Source organism: Peromyscus californicus, unplaced genomic scaffold (genome assembly GCF_007827085.1).
Source record: "Peromyscus californicus insignis strain IS unplaced genomic scaffold, ASM782708v3 Scaffold_7__1_contigs__length_154581171, whole genome shotgun sequence".
Taxonomy (NCBI): Eukaryota; Metazoa; Chordata; class Mammalia; order Rodentia; family Cricetidae; genus Peromyscus; species Peromyscus californicus.
Genome location: NW_026294595.1, coordinates 144,861,326 through 144,888,215, shown reverse-complemented (window position 1 = coordinate 144,888,215; position 26,890 = coordinate 144,861,326).

Sequence of the window (26,890 nt, the reverse complement as noted above, 5' to 3'; positions counted from 1 at the left end):
GATGTCTGATGGTTGCAACGTGTAGTTGCAAGAGGTGCTGCTGGCATCCAGGGGCAGAGGCCATCGATGTGACACGGTGTAAGGTGGCCCCTCGGGACACAAAGCCTCTAGTTTAACGTGCCAGTCCTACTGATGTGGACACAGCCTTCTGCTCTACCTTTGTACCTTGTGGCAGGGTAGCGATGGTTGAGACCTGGTGAATTTGCTGCCTTATGGAGCAAGAGGGACTTCCCAGATGAGGTGGCACTTAGAATAGGGAGACAAGACCAGATTATCTTTGGGCCACCTTGGGAGGGGCCAGCAGAGGGAAATTAGAAGGCAAGAGTCGGAGGAGGCTTGACCCCGGAAGCAGAGGTCACAGCACGGCCGTGGCCGTCCTGGAGAGGAAGGTGGCCCAAGGACAGGGTCTGGGCAGCCTTTTGAAGCTGGGATGTGGGACTCTATTGGGAATCTAGCCCAGGGAGACTGACTTTGAATGTCTAGGAGTCAAACTCTAGGATAATGAACTAATGGTGATTTGAGCTGCCAGCTCTGCTGGGATGGCTCGTTGCAGCGGCGATCTGAAGCTAATAGGCTTTAACAGTGTAAGTCAGATGAAGGCACTCTCCACAGAGCCCTCCGAAGATTCCCCAACTTGTTCTTAGGATGGAAAGTCCCTGCCATGGCTACAAAGTCCCCTGTGATCTGGCTTGCTGTTTCTTTGGCCTGTATGTATATGCAGGTGTGCATGTGAGTTCGTGTGTGTGTGTGTGTGTGTGTGTGTGTGTGTGTGTGTGTGTGTGTGTGTGTGTGTGTCCAACTGAGCTCATGTGTGTGGTGTGTGAGCATGGAGGACAGAGGTCAAACTCAGGTGCCGTTCCTCAGAAGTCGTCCATCCACCTTGTTATTTCAAGGGTCTCTCACTGGCCTGGAACTTACCAAGCTGGCCAGGCTAGCCAGAGAGCCCAGGGATTTCTCTCTCTCTGCTTCCCCAGCACTAGAAACACAAAAGCATGTACCCCGTATGCAGTTTTGTTTCCTATGACTCCTGGGGATCAACCCGGGTCCTTGTGCTCACCGTGCGAGAACTTTACTGACTGAGCTGCTGCCAGCTCCCCTCTCTCTCCATTAACGGAAGACCTCAAGCACATCCCAAACTAAGCCCAACTGCATGATACTGTTCTGCATTCTGAATGACTCTGAACACTCACAGACGATCTCGCTTCACCGAAACCTCTGGCTCTTTTCTCCACCAGTGCTATTTTAGAACAAATCCCTGCTTTTATAACTTTGATCCATCAGGATTTTAGCATGCATTTCAAAAATAACTGAGGTCCCCTATTTGAAATAGCAATTAGCTCATTTTTTCTCCCAAATAATAGTAGCAGCCATTTCTTAATGCCCTCGGATATTCTCAGTTTCACTTTCTGGATGTCACACACCTGATGCACTGTACCCTCCCTTCATTTTATTTTTTTCACCTGTCCTTACATGCCACCATGAGTCCTTTTTACTTGTCACACTGCCTGGATTCTTCCCCGGGTTGAGGGGAAGAGATGTGGTGAGACGGTTCTTTCACAGGACAGGACACAAATGTCACCTGAGTGGGCACAAGGGGAGAATGGACAAGTCCCTTCCACTCTCCCCTGTGCCCACCCATTCTTTCTCACCAGACCTGGCACATAGCACCTGATCTGAAGCAACACATTTTGGTGTTTGATAATATTACTAACAATCAGCACTTTCCAACCCTTAACACTGCTGGGGGTGAATGGGACACCCCCTTAATCTGATAGATTATTCTTTGTCTGAATTTTCCTTTCTCTTTCAGGAGCCGATAGCTACTACTTCCTGCCTGCGTGCGCATCAGCCCCTGTGTGGTATGTAGCCAGCTGTGTGCACCTACCCCTCATGTCACCTGGGTCACGAACACCGTCATATACATGCTCTGGGATGCGAGGACTGTGGAATGGACGGAATTCTAAGACATCTCGAGGCTCACAAGATTCCTGGCTCCTGCTGTATCCCCCTCCCCTCCCAGCTGTTCTATCAAATGCTGACCTAAGGACTGCTGGCAAGGGTCTGTCAGATACACTTCGGATCCCAAATCAGATGTCCGTACCAGATGCGTCATCTTGACTACTATGAACGGTGGCTGTGATCTTCACACATACAAACCATGCAAAAGTTAAGTGGCTGCTGGTTCTTAATGGGGTCGTTAACGCTGTGGGCTTCCCACAATGCCAGAGCTGTGGCATGGGGACTAACACTCGAGCATCTGTTGCCTGGGAAGCAGGTGGTGTGCTCCCCAATTTGTGGGGCCCCATCGATGACATCTAGTGATCAAGAAAACTTTCCTTTTTGTCTTCTGTGAATTGTATTTTCCCTTGTTCATCATTTCTAAGAGGAAGTGGGGGACTTTGAAAACCAAGACTATGTCATTAGAAACATTAGTAGCAATTGCTACTCCAAAACTTTCTTTTCTGTTGGGTAACTGTACATCTAGCCTAGAAATGAATATATATGTGTATATGTGTGTGTCTATGTATGTATATATGTGTATATATGTATATGTATATATATGTATGTGTCTGCATATGTATGTATGTATGCATACATGTATGCATGTAAAATCCTTCAGGCCCAATTGAAAAATGTCCTTCTTCACAGCTGGAGAAAATCATGCAAGTTCAAAGAATGGCCAATTAAAGGCCACAGATTCAAATGTCTGTCTGTCCTGGTCCAATGTGAGGGGGTGACTGTCAGGTCGAAGTAGCCACGCCAGAGACAGCATTTTGAAGAAATGGGCGTCGAAGTTCTTCTGTTTGAAATTGGTAACATTTACATATCCAAAGCCTAGTTTCTCAGTGAAGAATGAGTTGAAGTGGAGGTGGGAAATAAATGATATGCTTGATGGTGACTGAAGGCTGGAGAAGCAGGCCTGCTTCCCACAGAGTGAATGTGGAGGCCTCAGTTTCATAAAGGTAAATTAAGCCTTGGGAATTATTTGTTTTCCATTAAATTATACAGTTAAACAGACAGGGAAGGCATCAATGCTGCCTCCAGGATCCTCCAAGGGCTCCAAACACAAAGGAAACCAGTTTCCTTAAAAAATGTCCTCTTTTGTACCACCTACCTAAGAAATGCACCCCCCCAAATTACATGTTGAAGATGTAAATTTACAAAAACATTAAAGATCATAATTCCATTGCTCTACCATATGTTATTAATGTCTGTCAACAGTGTTTAGCCGGAGACTGCTGACAATTCCGTGTTTGCTATATAAATACATCATAAATAAATCAGTAATGAACCACTTGGTAAACCTTCCTCGCTGATTGGAAATACAGATGGAGTAAACAAAACCCAGCTAAAAGTATATACAACTGTTTAATGTCAAAGACAAAGTCACACTGTTATTTGACAAACAGAAATGAAAAGTGGTTGGGGCTGAAGGTAGGGAGGATTGTGGAGACAGGGAGAAGAGGTAGAGAGGAAGGACACACGTCTGTGTTGGACACACACACACACACTCATAGCTCTCTGTGTACAAAGGGAAGTCCAGGGCAAGAGGACCTAGGACCTGGGGTATGGAGGGTTGGTTTCTGGACAGTAGGTTGATGTCATCAACTTGGATACTTTACTGAAATTGATCACTGCTGCAAGGTTGGCTAGTGAACCCATAGTTTTATTTGTGTGTGCAAAACTGGTGTGCAAAAACTCACGCCATTTGGACCATCAGTATGTTAGAATTACCTAAATTTGGTCAGAAAATTCTGAATCCAACCTTGTGAGATCAGATCTCTCCCTCTCTCTCTCTCTCTCTCTCTCTCTCTCTCTCTCTCTCTCTCTCTCTCTCTCTCTCTCTCTCTGTGTGTGTGTTTAAAAAGTGAGTAATTCCCCCTGAGGGCTTCTAAGCACACACCACAAAGAGAAGACTCACATCAGTGTGCTCAGTTCATACACAGAGCTGGACTCTATCTAGGGAGTGATGTTTCTTTCTCTTTCCAGGGTCTTGTCTATAATCCCGGGTTCCTTCAGGTAAGGGAGGAGGGAGGCCAGTCAAGCGGTAACTGGGCCTTCTGGCTTTACATCCGAGGTGACAAGCTGATTAAGTGCTTCACTGGGAGGTGTCTTCTAAGTTTTTGAAAACACAAGTTAGTTGCAGATTCTCAACACGCTCCCAGGAGGTTGACTGGCTTTGAATAGGACCCGCAGACATCTCTGACTATTCCACACAGACACTATTGAGAAAAGAGAATTCCTCTCAGTCCCTGAAAGGGAAGGGGGCTCTTAATGTTGTCTATGAATCCCCAGAGCCGAACCACTCTTGTCCTCGTTGTCAGGGCCTCGGACACTCCTTTGATCAGCAGAGTAATAACGAGCGCACTAGCAAAGCAGGAGGCGGGCGGGTTATTGACGGGATTCGAGCAGCAGCAGCAGCTGACCTTACAGCAGAGCCCCAGCACCAGTCCTTCGGGAATGGCATTCCCTGGAGGACTGGCTCTACCAGCAGCCCGTTGGTACTGCTCTCAGCACACACACGCCAGGAGAATTCATCACGGTGAATGAGGACATTAATCTGCAGACTCCCTGCTCCGGAGTCACCTGCAGTTAGGACTGCGGACACTTTGTATACTGCGTAAATCTGACTCAGAGCAAGGTGTGGGCGGGAGGGGAAAGGTGTTTCCTGTGAAATATTAGGACGGAGACGGTTTACCTGCCTTCTGAGGCTGTTACGGGGGATTCATGGTGCTGGGTCGTTTTAAGTTTGAGAGATCCGGGTGCTCTTTCCAAGAAAGAGAAAGTCAGTCAGTCCATTGGATTGCCTGAGAAATGAGAGTGGAGGCAAAGAAGGGGGCACACTGGCCATGTCCTGACACGCTGAGGGGCCTTGCCTTCGTCTCGTGGACTATACAAACCCAAGTTTTGGGAAACGAGACAGTAGGACCACTTCGCACTCTGAGAACACCGGAGGCCTGCACTGTCCCCTCACACCATCTGAGGACGGGGTTAAGTTAAAAGCATGAGTACAGACCTGTCTGGATGATGACAGGCATTCGTGGTTTACAGACTTTATTTTCCTATATAGTCTTTGCTAACATAACTGTTTTTGATCAGTTTTTCTGGGCAACACAGAGTCACATACTTCAGAAAGGAAATCATTGTCCACTGACGGAGGACTTCCATGCCTGGACACGAAGCCTCACATTGTCATTAAGGACCACTAATTACACAGTGCAGGCCTCCGTTAGACGAGAGCCCCCACACCCTTTGATGCCCTTTCCCTGAATTTTGTTGCCGCCAGCCACATCCTATGTCCAAGGCTTGGGCTGAGTTCCATTATTGCCAGGAGCTAGGTGGAGGGGGAGGCCCGGTCCCCTGCTACTCTGCCTGTGTGTTCTAGTCTTCTATCTCATCTCTTGCCACACCTCCCCAACTTTCAGAACATCACAAAGGGTCAGAGAGCCACAGAGTGCTAGAGAAGTACAGAAAAGGGTGGGGACGGGGTTGGGACCCCTCAATGGCAAAGCCTGATGCAGCAGCTGCTAATGGGTCTTTGCACCAATTCTGTGGTCTTTGCAAGGTCACAGTCAGGAGTGGCCTGTGATTGATTCCAAAGTGAGACTCAGCATTTCACATATTCATAGCAGACATTTCCAAACAGAACTGGGCTGGTTTGGGAGACCATGCCTTTCTCAAGCCACACAGGGGTGAGTTCCCATGTTCAATGGGATAAGTTGGGCCCAGGCCTCACCCAGGTCAAGCAATTAATGCCCCAGGCTGCAGAAGTCCCAGCAATAGCCCAAGCCCCCTCGGCTGCCGCCTTACAAAGTTTTCTTCTCCGAGCGACCCTGAAGCACACCCTGGAAGGGTTAAGGGGAATGAATGACAACCCTTCGGCATGATTTACAGCGTGCAGCCCTGTAGTGAAACCAGGACTTGATGGATGACGCCGAAAGTCGGAGACTAACCATAAATCATGTCTTTGAATCACTGACAGAGATAAAGGAGAGAAAGAAAAGGCAGTGGCATTGACATTCACTCTCCCAATAATGTACATTGACTAGTTACAATGTGGAGCCTTAATTAAAAAAAGCCAACTCCAGGTACTCACCTCGGCAGGGCCATCCTACCTCTTTGGAGCCTGCTCTTTGAGGTGTCCAATCGGAGGTGCAGCCCCTTTTCAGAAGGTCACTACTGTGGGCTGGTGACTATCAGCTCCCAATTAGGCCAGGCAAAATACCATACCAGCAAGACAAAAGAAAATAGGTTAGCTGTGCCAGGGCTGGCCTCAGCCCTCGCGCTTGCTGTGGGAAAGAGCGCCATGGCTCCTGGTGTTCTGGAGACAGAAGTCTGAGTAGTCTGGGGAGGAGACACCTCCTGGCTCTCCTGCTCTGTCTCTTCCTCGGGATGCAAGGGACACCAATCCTTCCCCTAGTTGAGGACAGAAGGCAGTTTCCCTGACTGTCAACTTAAGGTGGGACTCCTCTTAGCTCAGGTGGAGAGTCGATTTTCCTGCAGTGCGTGGTGGACTCCATCTCAAATGTGTTTCCTCAACAATTCAACCATATGTGTTGAGCACCTGCTGAGCTCTAGAACATTCTAGAACACGCGTGAGCACTGGCAACGAAAGTTGAGTGCTTATCTTAATTTATTACATTGAAAGAAACATTTAACCTCACTGCATTTTAGGCATGCTGTTAGAGTGTGGAAATTAGGAAACGGAAGAGGGAGATCTGATCCCTGTCCTAGAATTAAATAATAAAGTCCCAGGGAGACAAGCAACACACACACACACACACAAAAGAGCAACTAGGAGGGATGTTGTGAAAGAGAACAGAAAAGAGCAGGAGATGATGACGCAGGATCACACACACCCTGGGCTTCGTGGAACTGTGGATAGAAATGTGGTTGGAGTAGAAGTCAGTCCAGAAGGAGGAGCAAGACACAGGAAGGCAGGGAGGATTGGAGCTCTCATCAGTTTCCTCTAAATACACACACACACACACACACACACACACACACACACACACACACACACACACACACAGAGGGAGAGAGACAGAGACACAGAGACACACACACACAGAGAGAGAGAGAGAGAGAGAGAGAGAGAGAGAGAGAGAGAGAGAGAGAGAGAGAGAGAGAGAGGGAGGGAGGGAGGGAGTTAGTTTCTAGACACTGAAGAACCTACAGGTGTACACGCCGGCATCACTAAGCTGTTCCTAATCTTCTGTTTATTTGTTGTTGTTTGTTAGGTAACTCAGGTTGGCCTTGAACTCACTATTCGGCCCAGGCCAGCCTTAAACCTTCAATCCTCTTGCCTCTACTCCCTGAGTGCTGGGGTGACATGCTACCTTACCCATAAAACTTGGCCAATAATAAGATCTCCTTTAAGGGCTGGTGTGGCTGGAAAGCCTGTTAATCACTGGCAATTGCGAAATGACAACTATAGCAATAGATCTTTTCATTTTGAAAATACCCCGCAAAGAAAACCCTTTCCAGTCCTTTCCACCCTGAGTAGATTAGGACGGAATCAAAACAACGCAGACACAGAATGGTAAGGTCCTTCCCTCAAAGACGGAAGAGAAAAGATGAAGCCGGCGGTGGGGTGGGGTGGGGTGGGTGGGAGGGGGAGGTGGGTGGGAGGCTGAGGAGAGGAAGACTCTCTGTAACGTGTCCTGATGTTAGGCTTCCTCACAGCACTTCCTGCTCTGTACTTGACACCGCCCAGTGCTCAGTCAACAAGAGGAAACACACAACAAGACAAGAGGGAAAAAGGATTCAAAAGGAAGATACAGAGTCCCACCCGAACTACATTCCATCGATAGGTATTCATAAGAAAAAGGTAGAAACGTTGCTTAATTGAAGCTGGCCATGTAATTTTCAGATCCTGTGTCTGCTATACACTAGATAGTTATGGATAGCTGCATAATTAAGTGCCTGTATAATGTTATACATAGAGAACATTATGGAATCAAAGCTTATATAATGACTTATAACTACATACATGTATGTGTACAATAATTCATAAATAAACCAGAATGGTCGACAGAAGCTATAAAGTGTAAAACCAACATTTTACCAGGCGACACTCAAGCTGAGCTGAATCTGTGAGCCAGTACCACCAGGAAGGCTGGTCATTTCCCTTGGCATTGGCTAACAGAAACGAGTAGTGATGCTTGGCCACTCGTGATCCCCCATTCACTTGCATCAAGAACCTTAGCTACATGCAGGAAACCATCCTTTGGCTGTCCTTAGAGGTCAGTAGGGATGCTGCCCTAACCAGGGTGATGGCCACTATTCATTTTCAAGATGCAGGCTGAAATTGAGGGAGAATATGGCCTCATCTCTATAAGAAATGTGGACTTGGAAACCAGCGTTCAGCTACCCTGAAGCTTTTGTGTTGGTTTTGAAGTTCACACACATTAAAACTGCATCATCTATCAATCTTACAGTTAGATGTCACTTATGAAAATCTACTGAGTATTGTTTTCATCTTGCCTTACAACAAGCGGCGAAGCCTCATGAATACTGAATAGTGCTGGAGACTCAGCACATCTTTTATTTTTAAAGGTCTCGACAGTTTGGAATGCCAGGATTTCTGTGTTGGAAATCACACTTCCCCACACCGAGCGGGGCTTTCTTCTCCATTTTCCGCCCTGCCCAGGAGCAAGAAGCATGCTACCTCGCATCATTAGTGTGACTCAAGTGGGTCCTGCTGCCTCGCTGCCACTTCCTGCTTTTGAACCCTGTTGGTGTAAGTCATTAATGGGAGGGACTGGAGGGTTCAAGTGGGCATTACTATGCAGATGTGACCTAGCAAGGAAACAAGTGGGGCAGACACCTAGGTTGCCATTCTACCAGCTTCCCTGCCAATCTGTCCTCGACCTTACATCGATTTGATAGAAACAGAGAGAGGGAGAAAAAAGAGAAAACATTTGAAATCCCCATGCACTCTTTTGTGTTTTCTCTTTGAAGTTCGCCTCCACAATTTATCACTGTAGCCCAAGCAGTCACTGTGTGCTGCACTCCGTCCAGCACAGAGAGCTCAGCAAGAGAGACAGCATCCCTGCTCGAAAGGAATTTGCCTTGTCAACGTGGGAAGTGATGGTGATGGTGATGATGATGATGAGGACGACATGGCTGATCTGAGGTGCTGACTAGGGGCCAGGGCTTGTACCCTCTGTGTGGCCCTATGTTCTAAGCATTTTACCAGTAGCAACATATTCAACTCTTATCATGACCTGTGAGATACTATTATTATTAAAGCTTTTATAGAATATTCTCTCTAGGTGAAGAAGAGAAGAACAAAACAAAACTCAAGTGGTCTGCTGATATTTTGTCTCTACACCCCTGTGGCTGCCATCAGTTGGGGCAGAGCAGTGCCTCCCCTATCCGTGTAGACCGACACTCTGTAGTTCCTCATAGTCCACACCCTGTGGTCTAACTTCAGCTCTCTGCCTGATGTAGCCATTTGGGTTGGCTCTGTTGCTACAAAAACACTCCTAAAGTTGAACATTTTTGATTTGAGAATCTCATATGAATTTCCCTCTCCTCCCTCCCTCCCTCCCCATCCCCATCTCTCTCCTTTGTCTCTCGGTCTCTCTCTTTGTCCTGCTTTCTGTCTCCCCTTCTTCTTCCCTTGCTGCCAGAATTTCGTGCAGCCCAGGTTGGGTGAAAATGTATTATGTACTTGAGGATAACCTTGAACTCCTGACCCTCCCTCCTTAACCTTTGAGTGTTTTTGCAGCACATGATGTCAGCTCACACTGTCCTCACCATCATCATCTGAAAAACAGTCAGTCACATCCCCAGTGGGGATAGTGTGAAGGTCAAATTCATGAATGCACATAAATGCCTTGTGTACATCAGGCATCAATTAAAAACATGAACACATGAGGTTGGAGTTTAGAACACCTCTTGCTCTTTCAGAAGACCCGGGTTCAGTCCCCAGCATATAGGTCAGGAGGCTCACAACCACCTGTAACTCTAGCTCCATGGACTCTGATGCCCTTTTCGGGCCTCACTGGGCACCTGCACTCACATACATAGACACTTTCATAGACACATACACATAGGCAAAAATAAAATATACATCTTTAAACAAATGTATTTATAGAACCTTACAAGTTAGTGTAGGTGATAATTTCATATATATTATGCCTTCATATTCTTATAAATACATATATTTATAAGGATATGAATCTTAATTAGTACATATTGTATGCACAGGTGCCCAATGGAATAGAGATATCCATAATTATATTCATATCTGGACCTGTTTCTTCCACTGACAAATGAAAACCGGATCCTAAGAACTACTCTTGGGTGTTATCCTGTCTCAACGTCATTGCATTTCCCATGATTCCTCTCTATTGTCTATGCGGTCCATTTCCTTAATCTAACCTGGTAATGTTGAGAAGTATGAGATTACCAACAGGAAACATTCCTGACCTGGGAAACCAAAACCAACAGCCAACTCTTGGGATCAAGTTCCTCTGGCCCATCAAGTGTAGATTTGGTCCTTCACATTGACAACTGGGTGAACTTTCCAGAAATCGGACCACTCAACCCCAAGTTAAGCGCAAAGATTCCTGTCAGGTCCTTTCAGAGAATCTGTTTCGATTTCAAGCCAGGGACCATGTGCTGGTGCCTGATGGCTGTTATGATGGATGAGCGACCATGCCCTCCCCTGAAAGAAGGCGAATAGAAGTGGAATCACTCTGAACCCAGCACAACAAAGCTGTATCAGGACGGCAGGGGCATTTGGAGGTCTCATGAATTCTGAGAACCATGAGTAGGAAAAACAGCTGATGCTCGTCCTGACAAACTGCCTGTCCTGATGGATTAAGTACAACCCACAAATCCTGTCCAGGTCCAGGGACAGTGTCTTCTCGACCTGTGTCAGGTGGCTCTTTTGCAAAGATCCATGAGGAGAGCTGGTGGTCTGAGTGCCAGGTGAGCTGGGTTAGTCTAGGCTGCGGGTCCTGTGACAATATGTATCACCACCCTCCCAGTCTCGTTGGGGACAGTCCCACTCCTTCCGCTAAAACCCCTTCTTCCCACATATCCTCCTGGAATAAAATGATTATCTAACACACATAAATTCCCCCCTTCCCTATAGCATTTCTTGTTCTCTCTCTCTCTCTCTCTCTCTCTCTCTCTCTCTCTCTCTCTCTCTCTCTCTCTCTCTCACACACACACACACACACACACACACACACACACAAAGCAGCCCACCCCCAAACAGCTCTGAGAACTTTCCAAGCAAAAGCAGCCATGTGGTGCTTGAGTCATTTCAGATTTACACGGGGCCCTGGGCTCCCATCCTGTCGGGTGCTAAAATCCTACAGCTGTTCTTTGAGGACCACCCGGCTTGCTGTGAACCACATCTGACAAAATGATACCATTCACTTCCAAAACGCGTCCCACAGTTATTCTTGGAGGAAAGGTAAAAGGCAAACAGCAAGCCAACTGCTAACTGCGGCAGAGACAAAGCCGGTCTCCCCATTTGTCAATGCTCGCGACACCCGTACGCTTTAAGCACAGACACCTCTCTCATTACAGCCTTAAACGATAACATGGTATTATATCAGAAATGACAAATGACACCGGGGCTGGGGGTACCTATGCCCAATCGATCCCAGCTCGGGTGGAAGACGCATCCTGAATGGATGGACAAACGAGATAGGGAATCTCATCACACGGCGATGTTTCCTGGGTGAGGTGTTGAGACCGGAGGCCAGCTGTACTCGTGTGGGTGTGACACCCCCTCCCAAGTGCTCCGTAGCCCCTGGCCGTGCAGTGTCAGAATCATTACCACTGTCCTATATCTGTACTGTATTGAATTCTAAAAGGCACAGGCCAAGGAATTGATTAGCTAGTTCCTTTTGCAGCTTAACACTATTTGGGTTATGCACACAAAGGCAGGGGCTCCTTTAAAACCACCAAGCTTAACGAAAAATTGAAGAAGTGTAATTAACAAGATGAGGCCCTGGGCTATTCTCTCTATCTGCTCCCCAATGTCGTTGTGGCTACAGCTTCCTCTTTCTCCTCTTCCTCCTCCTCTTCTTCCTCCTCCCCTCCTCCTCCAGTTCTTCTTCTTCTTCTTCTTCTTCTTCTTCTTCTTCTTCTTCTTCTTCTTCTTCTTCTTCTTCTTCTTCTTCTTCTTCTTCTTCTTCTTCTTCTCTTCTTGCTCTTCCTTAGTATTCCTGCCCACATTCTGCCTCCAAGAGGGGGAAGGCTTTCCTGTTTAGATTGTAAAGAGCTGACTCCTCCCAGAATGATGGAAGGGGGAAGGATGGCTGTTCACGCATCTATTCCTCCTTCCCGCTGTGGTTACATTTAGGTGATGTTAAGCAGAGAATGATGTGGGGGTGGGATAAGGGGCTTAACAGAAAGGTGACTGGAAAGGAAATGTGGCCAGGTGAGCATCTGCAAACAGGTGAAAAGAAGTCATCTTTAATGCTGAGCTCCCCAGGTTTAACATATTCCCCCCAAAACAGTGTCATGGTGAGACCCACTTAGGAAAAGTCACAGGGTTGGTGGGTACACAAAGCTGACTTTTTTGATCCTAAGCCCTCACAGAGTTACCTATGAAATTTTATCAAAGGCACACCCAGGGTTTCCCATTTGGTATGCCTGCAATTTGAATTACTGAAAATTCCTTAGGAGAGTCTGATGTTTTAGTATGAGGCTTGACCATCAATGACTTAAGCCAATGGTACTTAATATTTAGGTGCCATGGAAAGGACCATTTTACAGCACATTTAGCTTTTCTTGGTATAATATGCTTGCTGTCCCCAACTATAAGCAATCACTAAGGAAAAGGGGAAGAGAAGTACATAGTTAGGTCTCATGACAATACAGACTGCTTCCACCAGTACAATGGGAAATACGTATGATGTTAATAAGAACATGAGAAAAAGAGAGTCTTGGTTCATGATGACAAAGGAGAGGTGAGATGTGGAAATGGAGAATGTAAGAGGAAGAGCTTTCTGAGGTGGAAAAGGAGCCCACCCACATGCAGCTCCCAGGAAGACGACATTTTTGTAGACCCTGTGAACTCATGGTCATGCTCAACTTCAACCATCCTCGGTTGAGTTATGAGAGTCACAGTAAAGGAATCAAGGTTATGAGTCAATAAAACCGTTGTACTCTGATGATAGAAGTGGAATGGCACCATTAAAAAAGCCTTAATTAAATGGCTGGATCACTAATTAGTGTTACAACCATTAAGTGAATGGTTGTTGGGCCACTAGACATCCATCTAGTGAGAAAGTAAGAGCTGTAAAGACGATGTTCTACCTGTGAGGTTAGTGCACTTGTGTATTGATGCAAATTGAGGACACCTTTTCAGATACTCCTGCAGGTCTCACACCTTTGATACGTTTGGTTAAAAACAAGCACTCAGTTTGAATACATAGATTTTGTGCATTGCTGCTACTCTGTCAGGGATGGAGGAGCATGGGCAAGTTCAATAGGAAGCTTCCAGACTAATCCAGAGGGAAGGTGGTCTAAGAACAACAGATCTATATTTTCTGTGATTCTGGATCCCAAAAGAGGGACGTGCTAGATTAAAGAAGGCTCTTGAGACATGTAGAGGTGACTAGTCTGGGATTTGGTAGCATCTTGGTCAATGCCTGGCCCAGCTGAGGAATAATAGGAATGTGGCCTGGCTGTTACAAAGTCCAAAATGGTAGCCCATGCCTGTGATGTTAGCACTCAGGAGAACCCAAAGCTCACAGATAGCCTAGGCAGCATAGTGAGACCCCGACACACACACACACACACTCATACACACACACACACACACACACACACACACACACACACACACACACATACATGGTGTTGAAATGAAAAATGGATGTTGATGACTGAGAACAGTACCCTCTATAACAGCACACCCACTAGGGTCTCGTTGTTTACATGTACACACATGTACATGTGTGAGCAGCTTCTAAAGCACACATACTGGGGTCTCATTGTTGTTTACGTATACACATGTGTAAGGTGTTTCTGAATCTGCTGGGTGATTGAAAAGACAGATTTATCTTTCTAGGTTTTTTTTGTCTCTATTTTCTAGAATTTTATAATTCATACATTTTTGCCATTCTCATTATAAATAGGGTAATATTTATTTATTTATTTATTTATTTATTTATTTATTTATTTGTGTGTGTGTGTGTGTGTGTGTGTGTGTGTGTGTGTGTGTGTGTGTGTGTGTATATGTGTTCAGGTGCTTTTGGAAGTCAGAAGAAGGTGTTGGATCCCCTGGAGCTGGAGTCACAGGCACCTGTGAGCTGCCTAATGTGGTGCTGGGAACTGAGCTCAGGTCCTCTGGAAAAGCAGCAAGTGCTTACAACCGCCGATCCAACTCTCCAGTCTCAAAAGTTTATCTCTTAAAATTGAATAAAATGCTCAGAACAAGCAAATGTTAACCCTCTCTGTCCCCCCCCCTCCTACCATCCCCTCCCCTTCTATCACGGCCTCCCCTCTTCTCCTCCTCTCTACCTAAGAGGACATACCAGCATGTCGAAAAGCAGGTCAGAGCCACCCACATCAACTTTCATCCAGCAGTGTGTCCCCAGACACACAGTCCAGGCTGGTACATAGCTATGTGACAAAGGAGGGGTGAACAGACGACTCTCCGGCTGATGCTGGGCTGTGTCAGGACAGAGGAGACGGGGCAAACAGAAAGAACAGGAAGAGAAGCTGCCAAGAAGGAATCATTGTCCTTCTGTGCTGACTGTGGCTTCCTACCGTGCAGAGGGCAGTGATTTCGACAGCAACCTGTATCTTTCTCAGGGGAACACCCGCCAGGCCAATGGGGGATCAGAGTTAGTTCTTCCATCCCCCTAAGCATCCAGAGTGGGTGTGAGAGCCGCCTTTCATTCTCATCCCCATTCCCCTCAACAGCTGACTCATGGCACTGCTGGTGTTCTCCTGCTCCACAGTAATGGATCTTTAGTGGGATAATATTTTGAACTAGCTCAGACATGAGGCAGGGGCAGGAACTTTAACCTCAGAGTCAGGTCAGCTGCAGTCTCATGTCTTCCAAAGAAGCTTTCCAGACTCACGTGCAGTCACTTTTGCATGAGAAATTGTGTGGGGCATGTGTGTGCATGCATGTGTGTGTGTGTGTATGTGTGCACACATGCCTGTGTGTGCATTCATGTGTGTGTATGTGTGAATGCATGCCCACGTGTGTGTGCATGTATGTTTGTATATGCCAATGTGTGCATTTGGGTGCACACATGTTGTGTGTATGTATGTGCACTTGTGTGTGGATGCATAGTTTCCTATGAGCAATCCACTCACATAGAATAGTGAGTCTTAAATCTCATTGTTCTTGTTTGAATGTGGAGCGCATCCACAGGCTCACGTGTTTGAGCCCTTGGTTGGTGGTGACATTTTGGGAGGTAGCAGAATCTTTAAGAGGTGGGGTTTAACTGGAGGAAGTAGGGCACTGGAGCCCGGCCTCTGAGAGTTATAGTCCATAAAGCTTTCTGGCCAAGCCCTCTTCTTCCTGTTTACCACTTTTTTCCCAACAGACTTTGGTTCTCGCCCCGCTGTCTCTCTGCCATGGTGGACTTGGCCCCCTGAAGCCATGAGCAGCAGTAAAGCAGCCATCGAAGCCGCTTCTGTCAGTGAGGAGATGGTGAACGAGCACCTGTGACGACTCCTTGGACTGTCGCTGGCACTCTTCGATAAACCACATGTTTGGGGGTTTGCCATATGACCTTGACTGGAGTACTGCCTCCCCCAAAAGGGAAGACCACGAACACACTACAGACATCTTCAGGGTCAATATACTGTGCCTTTTCAACCAATAAACCTGCTTCAGGAAGCTGGGGTGTTCAGGAAGAGCTTCATCATGAGTTCCTTCCCATAGCATCCTTTAACTTTTCCATGCTATTATAGAGTGGATATGGGGGGTAGATACACCCTGATTTTGATGGTCCTTGGTCTCCCAGCCATGGGAAGGGTCAATTTCTGCAGCTGCTAGGAATCCAGGATGCACTGTTCTTAGGATAACATTAAAAAATGAGTTAGAAACTCTTGGCTTGTACGACTCTAGCTCACTATCGAAAGAGAGGTAGAGACATCAGCCCCCTTGTCCTGACTGAAAGTTCTCATGTTCTGTCTTAGCTCGGTCATCCTTTAAAAGGCATAAGGCAACTTCATTAAGTGTCAGAAAACAATGGCTTCTGTCTAAATTTGGGGCATCGTATTGCAAACACAGGCTTTGTCCCTCTTGAGATGGGGGAAGGTGGTGAATTATGAATGAAAATTAAGAAACATTCATATCTAAGCCATCTGGGAACAAAGATTAGCAGAAACTGTCCCAGGCCTGTACTGCGTGTTACTCTGAACACATCTGTCAATGGGAAAAGGATCCCAGATTGGCAAGCAGCAGAGGTGCACTGGCTAAGGACCACTTAGACTCATTACCAGCCAAGACCCAATCAACTGATTGATCAATGTCATTGATTTAATCCCATTCAGTATTTAATTATTTGCAAACCTTCGATCAATGCCTGTTTAGATCTGAAACTCCTTGAGAGTGAATTTTGCCTGCCCCTCCCACTGGCTGCTGCGCGTTCTCGGCACAAGTCAGAGGACTCTGTCCATAGCTGCTACACAAAGAAACAAATGAGCCAAGAAAGTTCTCCAAAACATGCTCGAGACATAATAAGGAGGCAGTAGATATGAGAGAGAGCAGAAGGAGGGAGGGAGGGGGAGAGGATGGAAGGAGGGAGGGAAGGAAGAAGAGAGGGAAAGAGGGAGGTGTGGGGAAGGAGGAAGAATAGAAGGAAGAAGGAAAGAAGGGAAGAAGCAAGGAGGAACAGGCCAGACTGTGCACCTGTCACACAGCACACAAAACTCCTAACACTGTCTGAGAACCCACAGCTGTGGGCTGCATCTACCGCAGTTGGTTAACAGTGACCATGACTTAGACATTTCTGGATCCTTTCTTCTACTTTAAGCATCTACTTACAAAGCATGTAAGTCTTTCACTAAGGGGTGCTTATCAACTCCACTTTGTTCAATTCGATTTTCCTGGTCATCAGCACTGTGCTTGAGGACAGCTCTCAGTGTTACCACAAGAGCACACGTGTCCCCTCCTGTCCCCTCCTCATGGCTGCTGCTGGCCCGTCCCCTTTCCATCCACCCTATTCATCTGCAAGAACAATAGTGAGCTTAGATGAACTTCCCTTGCGTGGACAGAGACAGAACCTGTTTGGTCTTTGTTTGGCCTTCATTCTCAGTTTTGTGTGCAGAGTTGATAAGTACACAAACATCAGACTCAATGCTGCTCTTAGAAGTGGGGTACCCTAGTGAATGAAACAACCCGATTCTCCCAAGGGACATTTCTTGTCTTTGGAAGGGGATGTTAACATCGTCATCATCATCATCATCATAAACCAGCAACAGTACAAAAGCTTTCTGCCAACCTTTGTATGGTTTACTGCTCATCCTGATAGCCTCTGCCTGGCTAGCCTCAACCAAAGAATCTCTCTCTCGCACCCCTTCATCTCCTCCATAGCTTCAATCACTCTTTGAAATGGTATTGTTTGTATTATTGCTGTTTTTTAAAAAATTATATCAGCACCTCCTTCGTAAGCTCAATGCTCAGCTTGGGGATGCCGAATGGAGGGAGGAACAGGGACACCAGGGATGTGAGGCAGTCAGGGTCAGAAGAGAACTGGGGTCCAGCCACATATCACCAGCAGCCACTGGAGGGTTGAAACAGAAGGGACCTGACTGATGTCCTACAAGGCCCAAACCCCAACTCCCAAGTCATATAGAGGATCCAGAGAGGTGATTTCCCGTTCTTCATTGAGCTAGGAGAAGGCAGCTGGGTGTGTGGACTTTCCTACCCAGGCTTCAGGAGCACAGACTTTTTTTCCTGAGGCCAAGAAGACTGAGCCAAAAGTGAGGGCAGATGCCCAGAGGGAAAGTGCTGGGTTTTGACCCATGATTAATTAATTTGCCAAATGGCGATGGGGAAACCTATGTTGGTTGACAGTGACCATGTCTTAGAAATTTCTGGATCCTTTCTTCTATTTTAAGGTGCCCTCTAGGACACTCTCTTAGACAGAGCTGACCACTGCTCCTCCACCTTTCTTAAAATTAGAATCAAGTTTCAACCAAGCAATAATTTTTGCCTTCTACCCCTATGCGAAAACAAACAAATAATAAGTAAGTAAAAAGAAGGCAAGCTGGATTTTGGTAATGTGCTATTTCTGCTGGTGAGGTAGAGATGGGTAAATAACTCTATTAGCAGCCTCAGGACAAGGGCCAACATCTTCCCTCTCTCTCTCCACCTCTCTCTTTTATTGTGGCATCTCTGAAGCTAGGGAAGTAATTAAAGTGAAGGACTCAATGCCATGTAAACCTCACCCAGTCTTTTCCAAAGTGGATGGAAATTCTATAAATGACTGATTATGCATCTATAGGATGTAACTGCTGAGACTGGCATTTTCCTTTCAAAATGTGTTTCTCTTATGGTTTGTCTGTGCATCATGTGATGCTACAGTTGCTAAGGTAACCCCATTTTTTTCTCAAAAGGAGAACAACAGCGTAAATAAGCATGTAAATCGGCTTCGGTGCTATGTAAATTCTAGTGAATCTGTTATTGTTACCTTGACAATAAAAAAAGAAAATCTGCCGGGCGGTGGTGGCGCACGCCTTTAATCCCAGCACGCGGGAGGCAGAGCCAGGCGGATCTCTGTGAGTTCGAGGCCAGCCTGGACTACCAAGTGAGTTCCAGGAAAGGCGCAAAGCTACACAGAGAAACCCTGTCTCGAAAAACCAAAAAAAAAAAAAAAAAAAAAAAAAAAAAAAAAAAAAAAAAAAGAAAATCTGCTATTTACTCTCACTGGCCCCAAGTATGCTTTGGTTTAACCTTAAAACATATAAGGTATGTGTATGTATGTTTGGTGCCAAAGGCTCTATAGATATACATGAAGTCGATGTTAAGGCGACGTAATGAACATGGAAGGCAGTATGGGCAATCACAGTGGGTCACCTGAGGATGGGGAGGAAGTAGAGAGGAGATGCTCATAGGCTAAAGGGATCATTGTGTCTGTTCTCAACCAGGATGAAGAAAATACTCGGAGTGGTACCCAAGCTTCCAGGTAGATAGATAGTCCGATGTCTCCTTTGTGACTTGCCTAGGTCCCTTGTCCTCCTAACACATCCAACAAATCTGCTTGTATGCTTTTTTTTCCATCTAAGACTAATTTTATTTTTCACTGTGGTGTGTGTGTGTGTGTGTGTGTGTGTGTGTGTGTGTGTGTGTGTACGCATGCAGGTGCCTTAGGTCATAGCATTGTATCCTCCAGAGCTGAAGTTACAGGTGATTCCATCTGCCTGAGTTAATGTACTCTTAACTGCTGTGTCTCTCCAGGCCTTCCTTTCTTGTGTGTGTTTTCTGGAGCAAACATCATGAACACAGCCAGCGTGATTAAGTGATGATGGTGACAGGTGATGTGGACCCACCTAATTACTGTCCACCCACCCAGTTTTCAGTTCATAGTTGAGGCTGGCAGAGGACAGAAGGATGGGATGCAGTGTGAGGAGCTTGGAAGAGTTCCCTGGAAGAATGGCCAGGGTAGGCAGCTCCAATGGAGACCCCTTCTGAGCAAAGGAAACCTCTGCAATAAGAGGCACGAGTGTTTCCACCAATAAAGGCCAAGACCAGGAAGCACACAAAAGGGAAAGATCTGAGACTGGGTGGACTGGAGTGTATATAAATCCAGCCCAGCACAGGCTGAGTGGGGCCCAGGATTCAACTCTTAAACCCCTCTAAAAATACCGTGGACTGGGGAGCTAGCTCAGTTGACAAAGCGTGAAGAGCTGAGTTTAATTTCCCAGAACCCTGTACAAAGCCCAGTGTGGTGGCCTGGGTTTGTAATCCCAGCACCAGAGAGGTCCCTACCTTTGGGACTGACTGGTTAGCCAGGTTAGAGCCCCAGGCCAGTGAGAGATCCTGTCTCAATAAACAAGGCACACACAGACACATGCACAGACACAAACACACAGTACACACACACACACACACACACACACACACACACACACATGCACATACACACCAAACACACACCATACACACACAGCACACACATACACACATGTACAAACACACCAAACACACACACACACACCAAACACACCACATGCACACCAAACACACACACACACACCAAACACACCACACACACACACACACACACACACACACACACACACACACACACACACACACCTGAGATACCTACCCATCATCAACAACCATAATAAAAGGTTAACTAGACTTGGGGGGCGCTTGGTGGTGAATATTTGCCTAGCATGTGCAAGGACGTGGATTTGACCTATAACACCAAAATAAACAAACAATTAAAATCCACACTAAAAGCAAAACTTTGGCTTTGGATGCTTCAGGTTGCTGGGGCAAGTGTCTAAGAGAGATTCTTAGTTCGATGATTCCCCGTGAGAAGGATTCCTATAGAAGAGGACAAACAGCCTGCATCTTCAGATTGCCGGGCAGGTGAGATAGTTCAGCAGGTAAAAATCACCAGAAGCCCAGAAGGAGAGAGAACTGATTCCTCAAGTCATCCTCTGACCTCCACATGGAACTGTGGCACTCATTCGCATGCATGTGCATACACACACACACACACACACACACACACACACACACACACACACACACACACACACACACCACACACACACTCTAAAAATAAAACACAAATTTATAGCAAATTCTGTGTCTGTTGTTTGACGGCTGGATCCTATCATTGTTTGCAGGAGTCAACAAACACTTTAAAGAAACTTTTGCTGTCGTTTTGTCCTATCTTATTATAAAGTAAAGCTTAAGACCTACGGGGCTGCTTCCCGAGAGAGACTAGGGATTCTTACAAAACCTCATAATATGTGACTGAACGTTCTACCCTCTGAAGCCACTGTATTCAATTTTATTGAGGTTGGAAGGCAATCCATGTGTCCACTCAATAATATCACAGGAGCCCAGCCTCACTTTTCCCACCTTTTCCCTACAACTTTTTTTTGATGAACCCAAGGTCTGTCTTACATTGGATGAGGCCTTAGGATTGAAAATGCTGTTATCAAGAAAGTCAGGCTGGCGAGGTGGCTCAGTGGGTAACGTGCTTGCCATGTATGCATGAGGACCTGAGTTCAGTCCCCAGCACCCATGTAAGAAGCCAGATGTGGGGTGCACACCTGTATTCCCAGCACTGGAGAGGCAGGGACTGGAGGGTCCGGAAACTTCAGACCAGCTAATCTCATCAAATCAGCAAGCTCCAGGTTTGATGAGGGATCTGATCTCAAAAAATAAAGTAGAGAGGGATCGAGGGAGATACCTGACGTGACCCCCTGGTCTACACACGCATACACATGCACATGCATGGCCAGCTAGCAGGTTAGGAGCTAAAAGGAGTAAAAGGATCTGAGTGAATGGGCTGGTGACACAAGCTTCCATGTGCTTCTCACCTGTGAAGTGAGAGGCCGAGAATCAACTGCTAATTCAGACTTCATCTAGGCATCAATGCCTCCCCGTCGAAAAACACTGGGAGAGCACAGTGCCAAGGAAGGGTGAGCACTCTGGGAGATTCTGAGTCCGGGCAGAGGTTGGTGGGGCACTGCTGTCTGCTTCATCCGGAATGTGACAGGCCCTTCCAGAAGCAAAACAGCAGGAGAGCACAGGAATGGAAGGCAACAGAAGTGAATTTGTGGAAATCAGCCAGGTTGTGGATCCAGGAGGGCATACCCAACAGCTTCAAGAAAGGAGTGGTAATGTTGAGGGATCTGACTTTTATAGGTAGTGAGACAGTGGCAGATGGAGGGGGTCCCATGAGGCTGGGAACAAAAGCCAACATTTCTGAAGCGAGGCACCAGGCGCTGTGCAGAGACACAAGACATTGGCATGAGTGCTAGATCCCCATTTTACAGATGAGCAAGCAGAGACTCCGAGAGGGAATGGGAAGGTCAGGGCAAGATCGGCAAGGAGCTGTAACAGGGCCACTTCCGCACTGGGCCCACATGGACAGTATCTGGTGAACACAGTTCTCAAATCAAGGGCACCAGGCTTCATCTTCATTCCCTTTGAAATCCGAGGGAAGAAAAATGAAGTGGGCAGAAAGGGCTGTTTACGTAGAAAACGTCGATTTATTGGTCCTTACACCTGCATCACGCTAAAACACAGTTTTTACATAGTTACTTATTTAGAGACAGGATCTCATGTAGCCCAGGCTGGCTTCAAAGTTGCTATGTAGGCAAGAATGGCTTTGAACTTCTGATCACCCTGCCTCAGCTTCCTGGTACTGTGAAGAAAAGCGTGCATCACCACGTCTAGTTTATGCAGTGCTGCGGACTGAACTGGAGTCTTCATGCATTCTAGGCTAAGCATCCTGACATCTGAGCCACATCCTCAGTCCAATCATCATCATCTTAATCACCACCACTACCATCACCACCACCACCACCACCACCATCACCACCACCATCATCACCACCACCATCATCATCACCATCATCATCATCACCACCACCACTACCATCATCATCATCACCACCACCACCACTACCATCATCATCATCACCATCATTATTTTAACTCGAAGAAATGGACCCACAAGCCAATGGGCTCACAGAAGACAAAATGCTCCTGTAATTGGAATCAAACACCACCACGTCTAAAGCCTTGCTTCTCCAAGTGTGGTCTGAGGACCAGAGCAACCACCCTGCTGGGAGCTCCCGGGAGCTGTGGAATCTCAGGGCACAGCAAGCTTGCTGTGTAAGTCTCACGTCTTAATGAAACTCCCAGGTGATTCATTTGCACACTAAAATTTGAGCTGTCCTTGACTGAATCCTGGGCCACCAGGTGACACTAACCATTGCTTCTCACTTAAACCTTGGTGATCTTAAGCTACACAGGAACCCAGAGCCACATGGGCTAAGAAAACCACCACTTTCCTCTACAACAAAGCTTGGCTTCAGTAAACCATTTCCTCCTGTGAGGTATGCAGGCTCCAGGATAATAAGTGAAGAAGTGTGCTCCTAAATAAAACACAGTGTTCGGATAGCAGTGCTAAGTTTTGAATATTCTATTACCCTTGATTTATGCCTGTGAAACATTTAGTGGGTTTGCATGGGTCACGGCCACCTACTATAGTAATCAGAGCTGAACGGAGGGCTCCGGGCTTGGAAGGAGGAACTCTGCCAAGTCCTGCGTGGGTTTTTCACTATTATAACGATGTTCCCTAGCAACCCCCAATTAAGAAGTCTCCAGAAACCCTTCCCACCAGACCCTGTGTTGGGGACTGGGGAATTGAGCCTACAGTCTCCTCCTCCTCCCTACAAGGATCTAGGGCTGTCCCTTTGACACCTGCTGCTTAGAGGCATCCAGTGGCTTTTAAAGGTGAAGACAGGGAGCTACTTCAGTCTCAGAGGGACTCACTGAAGCTTTTTGGGGGAACAATTACTCATTGGAAGCGGGGGAGATGAGTGAAGGAAAGAGAGAGAGAAAGAATTGGAGGAAAGTGGGACCATAGATTCAGATAGAAAAAGCCCAAAGATGAGCACATGAGTAATAAGCAATGATATGAGGGGCAGATGACAGCATCTGCCAAACACCCAGTGAATGAAGGACCGACAGGATGCTGTACCTCTGTCTAGAAAATGCTGACTCTCTAGAGCAAAGGCTGTGCAAATGTGCGTGTGTGTGTGTGTGTGTGTGTGTGTGTGTGTGTGTGTGTGTGTGTGTGTACATCCTTATGCATGTGCCCTTCATAGCACTTGCAAGTATATGAAGTTCTTTATTAATTTTCTATCTATCTATCTATCTATCTATCTATCTATCTATCTATCTATCTATCTATCTATCTATCTATCTACCTACCCACCTACCCACCTACCCACCTATCTAGGGTTTCTCTGTGTAACAGTCCTGACTGTGCTGGAACTCTCTCTGTAGACCAAGCTGGCCTTGAACTCAGACATCCACCTACCTCTGTCTCCTTAGTGCTGGAATTAAAGGCATGTGCCACCACTGCCTGGCTTACTTTTTTTTTTACTCTGAGTCTCCTTTCCTGGAAAATTATCCCCATGAGAATAAGGCTCTGTTCTTCACTGAAGTATCCCTTCAGCCAGATAAACAGACAGCACATAATCCAAACAGACAGCTCGTAATCCATGCTCCATAAAATCCTCCAGGTGAGTCCATCAAGGAAAGGGAAGCCTCAGATCCTGGCATGCCCTCTCACCTAAGTCTCAAGTTAGGCTGCACAGACCTGCTCAAGGCATCCAGGGGCACAGGTGGGTGTGCTCCTTCCCGACCTAACTCCCAAGTCACCGCTGTGTGCGTAGTGCCTCACGGCGGGCTACACCTGCTGCCCCAGCTGTTGGTGGAGCAGTTGAGGGGTGCTGCCCTGTCCCTGTGTGGTGGTTTGAATGAAAAATGTTCCCCCAGAGGCTCATATGCTTGAACACTGGGTCCTCAGTTGGCCTTGCTGTTTGGGAGGGTTGTGGAACCCTTAGGTGGTGCAGCATCACTGGAGGAGAAGTGCTGGATGCCGGCTTTGAGGGTTTGAAACCTGGGCCTACTTCCCGTTCTCCCTCTCCCTGTCTTTCTCTCCCTGCTTCCCATGCGCAGATGAAATGTGAGCTCTCAGCTTCCTGCTCCTGCTACCACACCCTACCTGCCAAGATGGACTCAATCCTTCTGGAATCGGAACCAAATGAACTCTTCTTCCTTAGCTTACTTTTGGCACACTGTTGTATCACAGGAATGGAGAGCAGTTAGTACAGAAGCCAGGTGCCCAATTTGACCTTAAGAGACAATAAACCCAAGGGCACATCACCCAACACAGTTTATTCACCTGTGAGTGTTGGCTTGAAAACAGCCCACATAGAGTGTGCCCATGTTCATTCCAAAGGGGGAGCTGGGGATCCCAGAGCCACGGGTAGTTGGCAGCAGTGGCAGAGCTCAAAAAAATGACCCTGGGCTTCAGCACCTCCTTTGCACTGGCCTGCAATAGTATACCTACATGTCTGGCCTGTCTGACTATGCGTTGTTATTTCAGCCCCCCCCCCCGCCCCCCCACATTCTAGAAGTGTCTATTGCCTCACTGAATTGAGCAGTTCTCTATCAATGGATGCCTGCAAGGCTTTGCTGATTTTGTTAAAGACATTCTCTTCTGCTTCCGTCTGGATTGTGATGGGGAAGGTGGGGACTACAGTGGATAAGCATTGTAGCCTCAGTTCCTACTTCCTTGTTCTGAACGAGTACCAGGCAGGCATAGCCCGAGACAGGTGCGTGATTCAGAAGAGGAAACTGAGTCATGCAACAGGAGGGGGTGTGGTGTCGTTTAAGATTGCACAAACACTAAGAGGAGCTGGAACTTGTTACTCCCACTCTCCCTCCCACCCTGCTGATATGGAGGTCCCTCGGTGCTTCCTGTGAGGTCCAGCAGTGTTTCTCAGCCATACCCTGGCCAGTGGTATGGAATGGCATGGAAAACTTGATCAGCCTTCCAGGGCATAGATCCTGGGTTCCTTAGCTCCTGGAAAGTAGCCATGAATCCTTAGCAAGCTCTGGGAATGCTGTGTGCCTCAGTTTCCCCTTTGAAATGGAAATGATCATACTCATAGGATTGCAGTGTGGAGTAAGCAACACAGCCTGGATCAGAGGATGCATGTAGGAATTTCAGAAACAAAACAGGCTGAGAGTCCAGAATAAAGACACCCCTCATGCCCCGCTTAGTTTGCTAAGCTGTGAACTCATTCCTTCTCCCTTCCCTGGACTTCAGCCATCCCTAGAGAAGCCTATGTCTAGTGGGCACTAGGAAAAATTGTGAGCTGACTATGATTTTGCCCAGACACCTTTTAAATATTACAGATCTAACCAAACTATAACCAGACTTCAGACAAGGAAGGTATTTTTAAGATAAATGAGCTAACGAAAGGATGTGGCCAATTGGATAGGAAACTAACATTGAGAAACAATACCCCTCCCCCAGCTTTTATTAAGTAATTACATGGAGCATGGACTTGAAGTTGAATTGAAAAAAGGAAGAAAAAAAAAACACTGAAATTCTGCCCTGAAGCAGCTTCCATTCGCTAAAATTACCCCCAAACTGATATGGTTCAGAGTTTAAAATAGAGATGTCTTTCTTGATATTTCTTCACATCTAAAATGACCCTCTATTCTAGGCAAAGTAAACTAGAGAACATGATAGGCAGGACTGGAGAAACAGAGTTATGCATAAAACATTTTTTTTTTTCTAGAAAGTTCCAATGATTTTCAAGGCTTCCTGTCTTTGCGTCCTTCCTTGTTCTTCTTTATTTATTCATACGAGCCAAAATGACTTATTAATCTAACGATAAATTTCTTCCTTAGGTTGCAATTTTCATCTGGAGGGAAAAAAACCCTCTTTTCATATTAATGATCTGTACCGTTTGTGGTCTCCATACCTCTCGCTCTTTGTTTGAGAAAAAACAATAACAGGGTAGCAGTAAGAGGTAGTACACACGTTGTCTCTGAGCTTCCGAGTCAATCAGAAAGCATCTATCGGACATGCCACTGAGGAGCTCGGGGAGAACCCCCAGCATTATTTTTATTATATTTAGGACCTATAGCTCATGCATATAGTGCAAAATCAATTAATTTAAAGTAATAATTTGTACAAACACCCTCACAAAAATTTTAAAGGGTATTAAACACCCTGTTTTATAAACATAACACTTAATTTAGGAAAAAAAAACACTTAGAAGGTAATGCATTTAGGATAAATGAACAACACATGAAAATAATAAATGAAATTTTCCCAGTTTAGAAAATGAATGTAATTAATTAACATTTAAATTACAT